This window comes from Lissotriton helveticus, chromosome 5_1 (genome assembly GCF_964261635.1).
Source record: "Lissotriton helveticus chromosome 5_1, aLisHel1.1, whole genome shotgun sequence".
Lineage (NCBI taxonomy): Eukaryota > Metazoa > Chordata > Amphibia > Caudata > Salamandridae > Lissotriton > Lissotriton helveticus.
In genome coordinates this window covers 815,078,194-815,091,482 of record NC_136065.1, presented here as the reverse complement: position 1 = coordinate 815,091,482, position 13,289 = coordinate 815,078,194, and positions in this window count along the sequence as shown.

Genomic DNA, 13,289 nt, shown 5'->3' with positions numbered 1-13,289 from the left:
TAGTGCGCTTTATAAACCCTTGATTGATTGATTGAAACAATTCTGCCCACAATGCAAACACCCATGCATCATGATTCTAGGGTGCAAGTATTGGATCTAGGCAGCCAAAAGTGAGCCAGTGCTAGGAATGGAAATGAACGAGCTGTATAATGGTAAATAATGGTGAATCCTGCCCTTTACATTTTTATTGTAATGCAGCAAAGTGTCTGGCTGCTTTGCGTTGCATGAATTTTTTATATATATGGCCCAGAGAATTTACTTTTCAATTAATGTAGTTAAAAGCAAATATACTACATGTTTGATCTCTTTATCGTTAGGAAAACAGTCATTATTGGTCACATTTAGGCCAAAGTTCTCGATGTTGTAAAACGTATTTTGTCAGATTGAGACCCTGTGAATGAGTTGTTTCTTTAGCACTGTTGTTCTTCAGCTGAACTTCATAATTGTAACTTCAACAGTGGCTGCAGCAATCTATGTATTCCAGTGGTGTGAACCACTCATAGGAGAAAAGGCGGAAAGCACAAGCACTTCCGGTCATTTCTACAACTTTGTGGAACAGTGAATGGGCCTCTGAAGACAAAATTCAGTATGCTGAAGTACAATTAAATTGAACGGGCATATATTCTAGAGATGCTAATTATGTCATGTAGATAAAGTACTGTTGGTTGCTATGAATTTCCATTATTGTATTGTAAAAGGAAAAGACAATAGAGGCAGGAAATTCTTTACTTTTATCCAACTCGCTCCTTTATGTAGTGCTTATTATTCAAAGCGTTACAACAGCATTAAAGCAGAGTCAGAAAATGTTAACTTGCGCTGTCATTGAAAGTGCTTACAACAGCACTTGGTAACGAAGAACAAAAACCAATAAAGCGTTTGGTGTTTAATTATGCTTCTGCCTAATTCCGTTTCAGAGCTTCTTCAAACCAACTTCACAAGCCAAACACAGACAATCTATGGAGCGCTGAATGGTGCAGTCACAGCTATTTTCTAGCATGCCTGCAGAATGTCAGAGCTTACATTGTGTGTGATCAATCATAACAAGTCGCAGTAGAGCTTGCCCCCCCTCAGCACAGCTTAGCTTTGGAAAATCCTGCCATCCCAAAGGTGAAAATGAACCCCACATTTAGGGTACTCACCTCACCTCATTTCACGTGTATCTTCTTGTCAGGCTTAGCACTGGAGGTGCTGAACCATGCAGTTAAAATCCGCACCAAGGGGCCTATTTAGGAAATGTCACGGAGCACAGCAAGTCACCCTGCTGAGCTCCACTGTGTGACAGGAAAAGGGCAGGGATTTAAGGCAATTTTGCACATTCTTATCATTTTCCATGTGCTGGCGCACTATGGTGCAAGGTATATGTGCTGCATGCAGGTTTTTTTTTTGGGATGTATGACATTACAATGCATGCTTTTACCACGCATGCTTTTACATCGCAGTTTTTACAACGCATACCATTACAACGCATAGCGCTTTGGGGTGCTGGGTAGTGAATAGTTTAATTTACTATTCCAACTCCAGTCCCCGTGGATAGTAGGGAAGGTGTTGGATAGTAAATTAAATCTATTCCCTATCCTAGAGCGCCCCCCAGCGCAATGCGTTGTAATGGTTTACGTTGTAAAAGTTGCGATGTAAAAGCACTGTGTGGTAAAAGTTGCGTTGTAAAGGATATTTCCCTTTTTTTGCATGAAGGGACACCTTCCTGCACAAACATAGTCTTGGGAGCATATTCCACTTTCTATGTGTGCTGCAAAATGCAGCACACATTGGAAGGTGTACTTTTTTGGTGTATTTCCAGGTTTACCAGTTCTGGTAAAGCTGGGAATGTGTCAAAAGCCATGGGAGTCGAGTGTGAACACCCATGCAATTCCCATGGACTACGTTCCCAAGGCAGATTAACGCATCACAGTGATTTGCATTGCATTGCATTACTTCAGATTTATGAACCCATTCAGGGCCAAGCAAAGTGGCTTTGCGTGGCTTCATAAATCTTACTTAAGGTTTGCGTTGCTTATGTACCACATTGCTTGGTGTAAATTCGATACACACATCCTCATAAATATAACCCCAAGTGCGTTCTCCTCTAGCAACAGCCACCCAGTCTGCTCCCCACGATCTGCTACCCACTATCCCCTACTTTGGATTGTGGAGTCAACAGCAGCAATGTAAGTCAATTTACATGCAGGAGAGGGCACAAGCACACTCACCCACTTACGCAACCTATCGTTAATAGGGAGGCAGCATGAAGCTATGCATCAGCACTCAGACCAGGCAGACTTATTTTATAAAGTTTTATATAGCACAATGTCCATCATTTGTAACAGCATCTTGGCACTGCTTGGAATTTAAAACCCTGACAATGGCAAAACGATGTGTGCTACTTTGAGGGATTATGTATCTTGATAGTGAACCGCAATCTATATTATCTTGTTCATAAGTCTATTATAACTCGTTTGTGAGATCCTGAGAGCATAATCCATATTAGTCTGGTGTGTGGGTATATTTGCTTTACAAGTTTTAGGCTGTCTGGGTAGTTGCATGTTTTCACTCTCCTTCTCCATGTCTTCCCTTGCCTTCGAAATTATTTTGATGGTTTACCATCAAGGATGTTTTGTGGTGGAGGGTCTTTTGACAAGCTGCCTTGGCTCGAATGTATGTTGAAATAATTGTTGTGCAAGTTGGGTGTTATATGCCTGTGTGTGTCTTCACATCCTTGGTGTCAGCAAAAGTTGGGACTGAAACCTATTCTATACAGGAGAATGGGGGTAGGAGTACCCTTAAGTGAGAATAAAGAAAAAGTAGCTCTCATTCACCATAAATGACTGCTGTTACTTCATAATTATTTACATGTGGGCCTTTTTCATCATGTCAAATCTTAGTTCTTTAATTGAAGCTCTTTAAAACGTTCAAGAGTTTATGCGTATTTGTTTGTTCTTGCAAGATAATTCAATTAAAGAAAATATATACAAACATAAATACATTATACACATTTAACTATTGCACACATTTTCTGTGTTAAATGTGCGCCCTTTTATAAAAACACATAAAAGGATACAAATGTGTACAATGGTTAAATGTATGTATTGTATTTATGATGATGTATATTTGGTTTAAGTAAATAGTAGTGAAAGATCAAACGAATAGTCAAATAATTTAGTTTTAAAGAATTTCAGTCAAAGAAATAAGTTTTGATATGATAAAAAAGTTCTACATATCAATAATTATGAAGTAACAGTAGTAGTTTATGGTGAATGGGGGTTACTCCTTCTTCAGGTTTACATCCTTGGTGGCTGCCTCACTGACGTTGAATGATGGTGACAATTAGGAGAGTATCTTCACTCAGGATGTGTGATAGAAAAATTAGTTGTCTCTATGATGGTGCTCTACCATTTACCATTTGCAAGTGCAAATTGCTGGCCGCTATATAAGCTTATTTTCACCTCTCCAATGAGACAGAACTGGCTGAGCCATCAGCCATTTTGACTTTAGTGCACACATCGGTGTAAGCTCAAGACAGTGTCCTTACCGAGATAGACAGATGTGGTAAATATGTGTGTATAGTATTGCATACAGTATAAATCAGCTTTGCAGCTTAACATTACACATGTTCATGGTCGTTGGCCCCGTTGTGCTCTCGCTGCGAGTGGGATTGTTTATGTAGTGTGGGGGATCTACTACCTCTTCTCTGCCCTCTTCAGTCTATTTCATGATGCAGTCCTGCCTTGTTCTGATAAATATTACAAGAAAACTATAGCTTTCCTTTAGGTGCAACTTCCGCAGCAAATTACCCTTCTGGGTATTATTCTGTATTTAACCAACCACATCTTAAATCCCCATACATATCCAATTCATTACCCAACCAGCCAGCCAGCACACAATCATACAACAATCATTCACTTAAAACAAATAAAAATAAAACCAGTATTTCCAAGGAAGCAGCTCAGAGACACAACACAAAGCCATGTCATTTTTTTGTCTCTTTTCAGCTATTACAGTATTTCCATGAAGGGAGGAATGGGACGGGGGTTGAATTAACTTCATTATAATACCTCTGCAGTGCAAACAAATATAGTACCACAACATAATGCACCTCACAGAAGTACTCAGATATTTTTATAGCAGACATAACAGATGCTCAAACTGTCACTTTTAATTAAAATACCTAGTTCAAGTAATCCAAAGGGCAGTCTTTTATCTTGCTATAGGAAACTCATGTTTAAGTAATTTTGCATAAAACAAGCTTCAGTACTGGTAATGCATGAATGCACATCTCTTATCATTAGCGAAAAGTACGCCCTCTATAAATATACATTCATATATAAACAATGAGAAATAAATCCCCATTCATCTACATGGCCTTTAAAAACTTACAGCCGCTTGTGTGTTTACGATTGTTGCCAAGACATTTTCGTTTCTCGCCATAAGGCGAACAGAGAAAGATTAATAGCTTCCACAAATGTGATGTGTTGATGGTATGTATATTTTTAATCCTTGCAACAAAAATCTTAGGCACTGTCAGATTTTTAATTGCATCTGACAGTTTGATAAAAGGAGCAGTAAGGTGTGAAATGTACGTAGCTGGAGGGAAACTTTCCACGCACAAGTGACCTCGGCAACTGCGGATGACCTTAGTTAGCACTTCGACAAGCAGCTGGAGCCTGAAGCATGGATGCCAAATGTGAGACTCGCTGTCCATGAAACACCGGATGTATTATTTTAGTAGCAACAAGATTATCAGATAAAGGCAACAGATGCTTGTGGAACAAGCGATTGTAGCTTTAAACGCTGTAGCAAAGATTAGTATATGCGTACCTTGGTTGAAAGTCAGACTGTAGTGAGCCAAAAGGCACAACAACAGACACCATTCTGGAGGCGCATGCCACCTCCACAGTGTCCTTACCTGGTGCTAAAGTCAGTGTCTTCTCCGTGGCCTGCATCCTCACCATTTTTACCTTCTGCTCTGACACATTGTGCCTCACATGCCACTGCTGAACATCCGTTGACTACTGAAAAACACTATGTACAGCCTGGTTAGACTTTTGCATAGTGCCTTCACACCCCCTCCTCGCCCTGCATCCATCTCCCACCACTAAGTATGAATGGTATGCCTTATAAGGGCATGCGATATCCATCTTGTTGAGGCATCGTAAAATGCCCTCCCAACCTCCCTGCCGATGATGGCTGCCACAGGCCTTGCTTCTTATAACCGGGTGTTGCGCCACACCCTTCCGCTGGCTGCACTGACAAGGTCACATTGTACCCTCTTGTATTGGTGATCGTGTTGTCCAACGCTGTCATCCAGATGGCCACCCTGGGCCTTGACTTCTCTTCTACTCGGGGTAACAGAGCTGCACAAGACTCTCCTGAGTCTGCCACCATGTTTGAGTCACCTGCCTTCAAGAGAATAGAGAGACTCGGTGTACTGGTACCTAAGACAAAACCCTCCAAAGGTGGCCCCACCTTCAGCACCCTGCCCCTTTGGTACCTCTGGGACCTCCCCACTTGTCTTCTCAGTTACCTCCCAGTTCTTGCCTGCCCTGGAGTACACTCGTCCGAAAACCTGACACCTGCTTCTGTCGACCTGCGCCTTCCCCAATCTAGCTTGGCTTCATGGACCTCCCCTGCTTTTCTTTCAACCCCATCTTCACTCCACAATTCCTATGATGGGTCCCTTGCGGCTGCTTGCTGCACTGATACCTGTCCATTTGCTTCCTGTCCTTACTGGCCCCCCCTCCCCTTGATCTTTAACAGCTGTGCCACTTGTCCCGGCAAAACCCTTGTCCCCTAGAGCCCTGACCCCTGCTGGTGCTCTCTCCAGCCATCCTCCCTGGTCTAGGGAGACCTTGTTCCAGCGCCCCTTTCCCCGGTCACACTGCCCCCTCCCAGCTTGCTGAATGGGGTCTCTGGTCCTTAGACCACACACCTCCTTGTGGCCCCCAGCAGCCTCATCAGTCCTCTGCTGCTTTGCCAGCATGCTCTCTCCCTACTCCCAGCTGGTGCCTGATTCTACTTCACAGGTGGTCTGTCTCTTTAAGGCTGCTCGGCCTACTTGGCCAGTATCCAGCCTTCCTCTGCTCCCCCTCTTAATTACTGAAGCAGCGCAGATGATCTTCCTGTGTCACACTTAGTCCTCACAATCCTGGGTTTCTCCTAGGTATGTGGACTCGCTGTGCAGATTTGGCATGGGCTGCACAGGATTCTCCTCTTTCCACCTCTGTGGTCTGCTCGCCGGAGACAGGAGTGGCCACACTCACTCACCTGGACATTTTGGTTTCCTGCAACCTGTTACAGTGATACAGAGGCCAGCACAGCTGCCAGAACACCCTCACAGGCCTGCTGAGTCAGGCAAACTCCCAATACTCCACCTGCTACCAGCAGGTCCAATCGACCTATCTCTGCCAACAGCCTCAAAGCATGTTCCACTTTGTTCTCTGCCATAATCAGGTTCTGTAACACAATGCGCAGACTGTTCGTAGCACAACAGCTCTAACACAATGTATACCACACACAAAATGCACAAATCCCTTTTCTATGGCCAGCCACTATGTCACTGAAGACAAAATGGTGGCTAGACCCGAGGTCGGCTGCCCCCCAAGGCCCTATTAGTATCATAATATCTTATCTTTATATATAAAAACGAAAGTATGTCTGTGTGTCTGTCTGTCTGTCTGTTTATCCTTTATGCATTACTACACCATTCATCTGATTGCCATGAAACTTTGGAAAGTTGTTGAGTGCACTCCCGAGAAGGTTTCTGGCATAACATTTTTTAAATATCGGCCCCCAGGGCCCCCATAATCTTTCAAATACTGATGTACGCACCAGACGGAAAAACAACAAATTGTGTAACCACAAGCACTCAAATAAATAAATAGAATTAAAACACCATTCATCCGTTCGCCATGAACCTTTGGGAAGTTGTTGAGTACACTCCCGCGAAGGTTTCTGGCATACATTTTTTTTAAATATTGGCCCCGCAGGGCCCTCATAATCTTTCGAATACTGATGTACGCACCAGACGGAAAAACAACAAATCGTGTATCCACAAGCACTCGAATAAATAAATAGAATTAAAACATCATTCATTAGATCGCCATGAAACTTTGGGAAGTTGTTGAGTACACTCCCGCGAAGGTTTCTGGCTCAAATATATTTTTAAATATCGGCCCCCCCCATAGCCCTCATAATCTTTCGAATACTGATGTAAGCACAAGACGGAAAAACAAAAAATCGTGTATCCACATGCACTCAAACAAAATAAATAGAATTAAAACAGCATTCATCCGTTCGCCAGGAAACTTTGGGAAGTTGTTGAGTACACTCCCGCGAAGGTTACTGGCATAACATTTTTTTTAATATCGGCCCCCCAGGGCCCTCAAAATCTTTTGAATACTGATGTATGCACCAGACGGAAAAACAAAAAAAAGTGTATCCACAAGCACTCGAATAAATAAATAGAACTAAAACAACACTTTGAAATGTTTTCCATATTAAAATGTATATGTTTCAATAAAAATGACACAATGTAAATTGAATGTTATCATACCGAGTTTCCTTGAATTTCCTTTCTTCGGAGATCGCAGCAAAGCGCGACAGGTAAGCTAGTATTTTATATATATATATATATATATATATATATATATATATATATATATTCACTGAAAAAACCATAGGTTATACGCCATATATAGTTAGGAATTAGCATTTACAAAACCTTATTTTACTCACACAAAACCATTGAAATTCGCATATATAGTTAGTTGCACTAACTATATATTGCGCACCCGCAATCCACTGCTGATCATGTCACATATTACATCATTCATGACATGGTCAGTGACATCACTGATGACATCACAGATGACATCTCAAATGACATCACTGATGACATCACTGATGACATCTCAAATGACATCACTGATGACATCACTGATGACAACATCCAGTGACTGTATGTTTCTGTAAAGTTAAAATATGTCTTACATATTGAAGAATGAGTGGATTTATAAGTGTCTGGATGAAGGATTTAGTAGGTGCATGACTGACTGTATGAGTGAGTGATTAAATGTGTCTCACTGAGTGCATGGGTTAGTGACTAAACTGTCTTAATTTGTGCATCATTATATCTGTTGTTCTGTAAACTGCTGCATGTGTTGATCAGTAGCTATATGAGTAACTATATGGGTTATTGATTGGTTGCCCAAGTATTTGTATGGGAGACTGAGTGTGTGTGGGTGGCTGGGAGGTGTATGACTCTGTGCATAGATGTGTGAGCAGTTGATTCACTAGATGTATGGGTTCAAAAGTGCATGTGGAAACAGCTGTATGGGTGGTTGACTGTGTGCATGAGTGTATTGGTGAGTGAATGGATATCTCAGTGCTACATGTCAAAGTAAGTACATATGTAAAACACAGTACATTTGAGAGTTGACATATATAAATAACTGTGCATAAGAGCCAGTGAATGTGTGAGTGGCTGTATGGATCATTGTGAACTTGTATCCGGGATTGTATAAGAGAGTAAATATGTGTTAGTATATGTTTGAATAAGTAAGGTGTATATAACTGTATAGTTGAGAAAATGGAGGTGTGATTGATTCTTTGCATGACTGACTAGGTGTGTGTGTAACTCCATGGATGAGTGACAGTCTGTGAGTGTCTGTTTACACTGAGTGTATCTAAGGTAATATTAGAGTCTGAAGAGGTTCATCGTATTATCACATGAATGATGTCATCAGTGATGTGATCAGTAATGTCAAATGAGATGTCATCAGTGATGTCATCAGTGATGTCATTTGAGAAGTCATCAGTGATGTCATCAGTGATGTAATTTGAGATGTCATCAGTGATGTCATCATTGATGTCACTGACCATGTCATGAATGATGTAATATGTGACATGATCAGCAGTGGATTGCGGGTGCGCGATATATAGTTAGTGCAACTAACTATATATGCGAATTTCAATGGTTTTGTGTGAGTAAAATAAGGTTTTGTAAATGCTAATTCCTAACTATATATGGTGTATAACCTATGGTTTTTTCAGTGAATTTTCAAGGTTTTGTAAATGCTAATTCCTAACTATATATGGTCTATAACCTATGGTTTTTTCAGTGAATTTCAATGGTTTTTTAATAGCAAATATCAAAAGCTTTAAAAGGTATTCTTCTTTAAATCGAAAAATATATTTTGTATGTTTTTAATAAAAAAAATGTATGTATATATATATATATTTTTTTTCTTTTTTGTTTCGCTACCGGTCCGTGCACCGGGTAGCTTCCCGTTAGCTCAATTTGGTGCCGCGACCCGGTCCGCGAACCGGTAAATGTTCCGTTTGAGCAACTGCCGCGTTAGAAAACAACATCGTGACGCGTCGTGTAAGCGCGACGTATCGCGTTGTCGCATAATGCGTCTTATGACGCGCCGCGTTAGCGCACCCGGAAGTGCTCCGGAGCGCGAACCGAGGCGCAAAGCGCAGCACCCCGGAAGCGATCCGGGGCATGGAGCGGAGCGCGTAACGTAAGCGTAACAGGTCATGTGACTTGTTAATAAAACTTTTCATTGGTTCATTTCACTTTTGGTTTCCTAATGATGTAAGGCTAGGTCATGTGACCTAAAAATTATACTTTTCATTGGTTTAGAACATTTTTTTTTCCCAAATGATGAAAGCCCCCACCTTTTTTCTCACTCTGACTTTCAACTTTGTGAGAGGAAGACCTATTGTGATTAATAAGAAATGGCTTCATTAGTAGCTGCAGCTGGTGCACCCCCACCACCACCACCACCTCCTAGGAAGGAAGAACCACCTCCTCAGGTCATCCTTAATCAAGAGGAGGAAGAAGAGGAAGAAGAGGAAGAGGAGCAAGGGAGGAGACAGTTTTTGCCTGAAGAGCCAAGGAGGTCCTATGTGAAGGATAGTTATATCTGGCAATTCTATACATTTCCCCAGGGCCAAAAAAAAGTAAATGCCCGCTACGTCACATGTCTGATCTGTGGCAAAACTCTGTCCAGAGGGCCTGATAAAAAGTACAGCTTCGGGAATTACACCATGCATCGGCACATGGAGAGGTGGCACCCTATAAATTATAGTGCTGCGCAGGTACGTGACCTGCAGGAAAACCCCCCTCCTGTGGCCAGTACATCAAGTGAACAGGCAGTGACGGGACCAGAGGCGAGGGAGACGGTCCCAAACATTCAGATGAACTTCGGGTTCGTGAAGCAAGTCTGTATTTTTTGCGGCAAATTAATTTGCTATAGGGAGAGTAGCATCAATTTAATCAACAGAGCTATTGAAAATCATAAATGTCCAAAGCGCCCCAGAAAGTAAATTATCTTTTTTTTGTTGCTCCTGTTGAGCTCTTTATAATGAATGATTTTCGTTTCCCCCCCCAAAAAAACAAAAAAAATATAAAACCGTTCATAAAATAGAACTACCTCCCATTTATAAAAAATTGCTAGAATGTTTAGCACTCTGGCAACCTCTATTTCTTTTGATTCGCTTCCCGGTTCGCGCGCCAGTACGCGAACCGGAAGAGAAACAGATTTTTTTTTTTTTAAAAAAGGAAGAGTGAGTATAAGGGAAGGAAACAGAGAGTAATGTTAAAAGAAAGACAGCTAGAGGGAGTAACACAGAGATACTGTTTAATAGATCTATTTACCAAAGAAAAGATGTAAGAGGGTATAACTGAGAAAAACAAAATAGATAAGGAAGTGAAAGAAAAAAAGGAGAGTAGAAGAATAATAAACAAGAGTTTCTTAGAGAATGTGAGTGAATGTTCAAATTAAGAAGAAAAACAGTAAACGATGTGGAATGAGAGGTAGGGATAGAACCGGACTAAAAGAACAACCCTGAGGGAAAGTGTTAAGAAAACAGTGAGCGAAAGTAAATAGGAATAAAACAAGATGTATGACAGTGACTAAGGTTAAAACATGTGGAATAACAGAGAGAAAAAACAGAAAGCAGAAAAGAAGAAGTGACAGAAAAGGAATAATTGAAACAGCAAAGAAATGTAAATAACATAGTGTGCTTGAACTACAGGGAGAAAGCATAATGAACAAGTAGTGAAAGAGTGATGAATCAGAGACAGTGAGAGTAATAGAGACGGAGTGAGTGAACAGGAGTGAGGAACTATGAGAACAGAGGGACTGAGAAAAGGAGTGGAAGGAGTAGAGTAAGTAAGTAATAGAAAAAGGAATGAGGGAAGTAGCAAAGGCAGGAAACTGAGGGTTAAAGAAATAAAGCAGTGGAACTAATAGGAGTTAAATGTGATAGAAATGTAACGAAAAGAGTACAAAACACTTACCTTATAATTGTCGTTAACTTAGTCACTTGTTATTTTTATACTTTCAATCTGTGAAAGAAAGAACAAAAATTTGAAAAATATTAAAACATGTATTTAAAAATTAGAAAAGACAAGGGAAAAGATTGAAAATCATCCAATTTTACAAAGAAATAAAGTTAGAGATAAAGATGCAGAAAAAAAGAGAAAGAAACGGTGATAGACAGTCAGAGACAAAAATAAATTGTAATTGAGTAAATTACTAAGAGAAAAAAAAGGAAGATACTTTCAGTGACAGAAAAGAAGGATAGAAGAGAAAACTAAATTGAAGTTGTGTAAGCTACTAAAAGAAAGTGAGTAAGGTAAACTATATAAGGAAAGGGTGAATAAGGAAAAGAGAGTGAGGGAGAGAGGAGACAGAGGAAGTGAAGGAAAGAGTGTCAGATACAGACTGAGTGAGGCAACAAAGAAAGATAAATGAGTGAGAGTGAGTTATACTAACTGATTGCACCAAAAAAGGAGAACCCAAAAATATTTAATTTAGAAAACAAAGGGAGGAAACATGGAAAAGACAAGCGAAGCAGAAGGTCTAAAAGCTGGAAAATAGTGCAAGGGAGAAAAGAAAAAAGCAGTGTTGGAATAGGGAAACAAAGGTTTAAAGATAAGTGGAGTTAGAGAACAAGGGTGAAAGAGAATAAAACAAAAGGCAATGTGAGTATGTAAAGAGGATTGATAGAAGGTAGTAAAAGACGAGTGAGCATGAGACAAGACGAGTACAAATTAAAATTCACTATACAAAGTACAGAATTAATTATACATGTTAAATGGTTTATTTTTGCTGTTCTCAGAATATATCAAATTTCACTAAAAACAGTGTGTTGAAGGTATTCATCATATAACAGCGGGGGAAAAAAAACACAATCAAAATGATTGTGTTTAAAAAACCCATATAACATAACCAATCAGAAATCAGAACTCCTCAAAAGTAACTTACTTTCCATGACGTCAAAGGATGTCCTATGAACAGCTTATACTCTGCTGTGCTGTTATTATTTTCCGCCCGCCACTTTCTGAAAGAAAAGCTCCATCGTTTTGACAAATATGTTACATACAATAAATGACTTCTCGCTCTCTACCGCACTTCTCCTCATGGCCAAATAGTGTAAGAGCCATTTATAACTCTTGGAATTCTTCTAAGCAAATCCCGTCATTTTCTTTTTCCACAACTTTCAGAAAGAAAACGTTCAAGATCACTTTCACAATCCTGTACTAGTAATATCTCACCCTTCTTGCTCACTCATGTTCCACATTTCCTATGACACTGATACTGCTTACTATGAGGCACACTTACACTACCTCTATGACTAGTACAAATATTTAATTCTCTTGATCACTGTTAATCAAAAAGCAATTTAAAACAGTACATAAAATTATATCAACTCCTAGAATCATTATAGGCCAGTTACCTACCCTAAATTCTCTCTTCTGAAAACACAAAGTAAGAATATTTTAAGTCAAAAGGCAACATTGTATCATAGTCAAATGGGAATCATTTCCGAAACACCAGCTTTTTTTACATTTTAAATAAGCTGTGTAATAAGCGGATGTTGTCAAAGGACCATCATGTCATATAATAGCTGCAGTTACATATGTTCTTCCTAAAATCAACGACTGTGTAGCCACAACATTTGTAATTAAAGTTGAAAACTTACTTTCATCAGGTTTATATAGTTGGAATTTTAAAATGACATTATAACCAAAAGTTTGTACAAATAATGTGGACAGCATTGCAGACTTACATTACCTCTACTCCATGTTTTGATTGGCTGCTTGAATTAGCTTATTAAAAGAAACAGTTTTTCAGAACTCATTCAAAGTGCAGTTATTTTTCCATGACGTCAAGTGTTATGGTAAGAACACCGTTTGGTTTGGGAAATACTCTGTTGTCCTTTAACTAATCCGTGCCCACCACTTTCTGTAAAAAAAACTATTTTTTTTCAGGAACTACTTA